We start from the raw sequence: 4,042 nt of genomic DNA on the forward strand, positions 1-4,042 counted from the left end.
TAGTGATTTTTACTGTTCATATTTACTTGTAAAGATTTTTTAATATGGAATTTTCCAGCTGAACTCTGGAAAGTGTCAGACCTTCTGTACCTGCTTTCTGTGGTTTTACATCAAATATGCACTGAATCTGACCAGCCTCATTAACTGCAGATATGATATAGAGTCACAAGGCACACAGGCGATTTTAGCTACATAGAACTGTAAAAGTCAGGGCAAAGACATTCAAAAGCCCACAATATGCAAATCTTCAGAATACACAGACCTTCAGAATGTGCAAACCTTCAAATTCCTAAGGCAGCCCTGGATAGGGAGGTATGAGAAGACACTCCTAGTGCTGGCTGTGGTGTGGTAACAAAACAGCTGGGAGGGAAGGGGAGCTGATATTATCTTCAGCTGACCTAGATGGATTTGGAAGAGGACATATGTCTACAGCTTCAGCCAGGGGTTATAAATATGGGATTAAGTTCCCATTCCTTTATGCTACACTTCCGTCTAGGAAAGCTGAGTTACCTCAGTATTTCCACAGTTGTGAACTACTGATCTTTGCCATAATGGCTAAATAGCCACTTTTTCGTTCCAGAGCTGTCTGTCTACCATTTATAGGTCACCCCTTAAAGTGACCCCTTTAGTGAGTTTTTCATATAGCAATTGTATTTGGGGATCAAATCTTGTTGGTGGCAAGATATCATTCGTATGATTGGTCCTCAGTAAATGACAGATATGTTTCAGATTTTGGAGACAGGGAGAGGAAAGAATCTATGATCCTCTTAATCTGCAAACTGGATAACATATGTAGATAAAGAGAAATGTTACAGCCACGAGAAAGATTTATTAAGCTGTCTGAAAGGAGAAGAAATTACAGCAATGAAAGAAAAGGAGCAGAAAATTATATTTTTCATGAGACTGTCTTCAATCCATTTGCAATGTTCTCAGCTCTTCATGCACAGTATGAAGTCCAGCTGTTGATCAGCCACATAAACAGCGTGGATGTGACTCTTACACCATGTTTTAACCATACCAAAGTGACTGTCAGCAGGCATGCTCCATATGTAGTCCTGCAGAAAGAAAAGAAGGAGAAAATAAAACTAACACTCTCATCTGAAGAGGAGGATTTTGTGCTCATGTTGGTGATGGAAAAGTGGTCATGCCAGACACCATGGTGAATAATCAGACGTTGTTTGTTCATCTGGAGACTGAAGCATTCTCCTGATTAAGGAGTAGCTGCTGGGTGAGAAAAATCATGGGTTAAGATGCTAGAATGAAGGGGTCATTTTACAAGCTTGTCCTGTTAAAACGTGAGATCTCCCTGTGGCATATTTTAAAATCTTTATAGTCTTAATTTGCTTCAGTCTTGCTGGTCAAGTTCATGTCTCCTATCCACAGGTACTAGCTAGAAAGATAAATGCTTTGATGGAGAGTTCAGTCAGGAACAAACCTGTCAGGGTTTTCTGCTTTACTGTTACAATGCAGGAGGCAGGCTTCAGGAGACTAAAAACAGCAGAAGAAACACTGGCTTGTAAAGTACCAAAATGTACCTTTGCTTCACAGTTTGGCCATTCTGTCAAATACCGGTAGAGAAACTACAGATGCTTGTTTTTCTCAGCCTAGAAGGACAGAGCAACTGTCTGATACCAGGCCATTTGGGTAAAGTTTGATAAACACCTGGAACCGAAAAGAATGACTGTTAATGCTGAAATCTGGAACCAAAAGTCAGACAGGCATTTTATTAATGATATCCCAGGATAAAAAGAGTCCTCTGATAATCTTTTTTTACATCACATTATACTGTGAGCAATTGTGCTGAGATTCAGGGAAAGATGAAGTGATTACTTTAACAGAGAGTGGATTGTGATTTGGAGGTAAAATAAGTCCTCCTCCATTAATAATTTACAGGGATAAAATTTACACTGACTTCACTAGGAATTTGCCCCATGTAGCCCCATTTAAAGCACTCTGAGGCTTGGGCCCTGGACATTTGGAAGCAATGAGTTCAAAGGGAAAAATTCAGCAGTTCACTTTGCTTTCCTGAATTATGCTTTTTTTCTGTGATTAAATGAGTACCTGCCACCTCTGTCCCTCTTTAAGGTTTCAGTTTTCCAAAATGATTATGTCTTTCAGAATGTGTGTAGGGGTTACCTACCTCTTGAAAAACGCAGATAGTATTTTTATGCTGACAGGAGCAGCCTGTGATCTTCAGTATCTCTAATTGTGAAATGACCTATAGTAACCTGCTGACATGTGAATGTATTTACTTCTCAGTCAGCTTTGAGTGTCAAATGCTAAATGCAGCATATAAAGACATGAAGTGAATCTGTAACATTTTCTGGAAGAATCTGGGTCCATAGCCTTTTAGTATCCTTTTGTGGATTTCAAAAGCACAGCAGTAAAAAAACCCAGCTCATTTAAGATCTATGAAGTTAAATTACCTGGTATAAATAAGCCCAAAGTTGCAAAGTTGACAAGAGTGTGTAAATGCCCAAATAGGAGCATGTCCTGGAACAAGCAGTTCCTATGATCAAACCAGATCTGGCTACAGTGACCCAGGATAGATAAATTTAATTATCCAGCACCAGACTCTGAACAAGACCTAGTTCAGAGCTGACCCAAACCACATCACACTAGACCCTGTGCCAGGATGGAACTGAACGGAGAATTCATCAACTGTCATCCTGATATGACTGGTATTGTCTCATGCTAGTATTGCCCATGGCTTTTTGCTCATTTTAGGAATCTGTAGATGTTGTACACACATTGGTTCTGACATGTGCACTGCATGCACTTTAAATTCAAGTAAATTTGTTCTTTTCACTCATATGAAGCTCATGACGAACATGGACTTGTTCCTTCCCATTCCATGGCATGAAGTGGGCACAAATTTTCTAAGTGTTTCAGAACTCTGGCTTCAAGCGGAAGAAAAACCTGACCTGATGTTTATAGGAGCAGCTTTCAGCCCAGCAGTGACCATTAAACAGGTAGTCCCAGGGAAAAGGGTCTGTCTGAGTCACTGCTGCAAAAAAAAAGAGATTCAGTAAACAATCCTCAGCCCAAGGCTAAGTGCCACAGATTGGATTATGTCCACCCAATCCACGGCTAGCACTGTGAGATGTTATTTGCCCTAGAAAGGGCAAATGGGAATTGTTTGAAACAACAGCCAAGCAGTGGGAATTATTAGGTCTCCAGGAGCTGAACTCATTGGCTTGTCCTCTTGTTGAGTGGCAGGGACTGTGTTTGTGGCTCCCAAGAGATGTGTTGCCTTAGAAGGGGTGGGAAGAGGAACAGCTCTGTCCCTAGCCTTCTGCAAACAAACCTTCAGAAAAGAGTACAAAAAATGGAAGTGATGCTTTTAGAGATGACAGCCTTCCAGGAACTCTCAGAGTAGTGCTTCTTAACACTGCTCTTTTCCAGGGAAGTCTTTATCCCACATGATCCACCCAAAGGGAAATAAATATGAATCTACCTACTTGCCTTATCACACCAGGAGCTCAGAAGCAGTCCTGGTACTTGTGCATGCCTCTCACTTCTTCCTATGCAGCAGCAGAGACTTACCTTCAAACCGAAAATGTCTGTGTGGGGATGATGAGCACCGTCTTTGGCCCCTTCCTTTGGACACCCTGGTTTGGAATTGTGCTCTGTGCTGCAGAGAAGACCAGTTTTCTAGTGCTCTTAGGTGCTTTTCTATTTTTGGACTGTAACAGAAAGTATTTTGTTTGGGATTTGTTTTCCTCCACCATCACAGAACTGTGATGCCGCTCTTTTGTTGTTGATCTTCTATATCAGTTGAAGGAATTAAGCAAACACGCTTTATTTGTCAATCTGGCAAATGGAAAGAAAGAAAAAAGAACAAATCCAACATCACAGGATGCTAAGAAAATTACTTCTATTTTTAGCCTGGTACATTTTCAGACATGTAAACACCTCTGTTAATCGCAGACCCCGCGGCAGTGCTCTAGGGATTATTGAATTGCTTGGAAAGCTGGCAGCCCTATATGGCATACCAGTGAAGGACTTGACAAGGCTAATTGTGTTCCAAGTTGTTTTCAAC

General features: G+C 41.0%; 1 long non-coding RNA gene across 1 annotated transcript; it reads right to left on the reverse strand.

Moving 5' to 3' along the window:
• Window positions 1-809: 809 nt before the first annotated feature.
• Window positions 810-3,647, reverse strand: LOC141920234 (uncharacterized). The gene is made up of 2 exons (XR_012622265.1): window positions 3,547-3,647; window positions 810-1,055 (listed from the first exon to the last, which is right to left on the reverse strand). It is a non-coding gene; the product is annotated as an uncharacterized LOC141920234 (long non-coding RNA).
• Between the last annotated feature and the right edge of the window lie 395 nt (window positions 3,648-4,042).

The sequence above is a fragment of the Strix aluco genome, chromosome 2 (assembly GCF_031877795.1).
Source record: "Strix aluco isolate bStrAlu1 chromosome 2, bStrAlu1.hap1, whole genome shotgun sequence".
NCBI classification, from domain to species: Eukaryota; Metazoa; Chordata; class Aves; order Strigiformes; family Strigidae; genus Strix; species Strix aluco.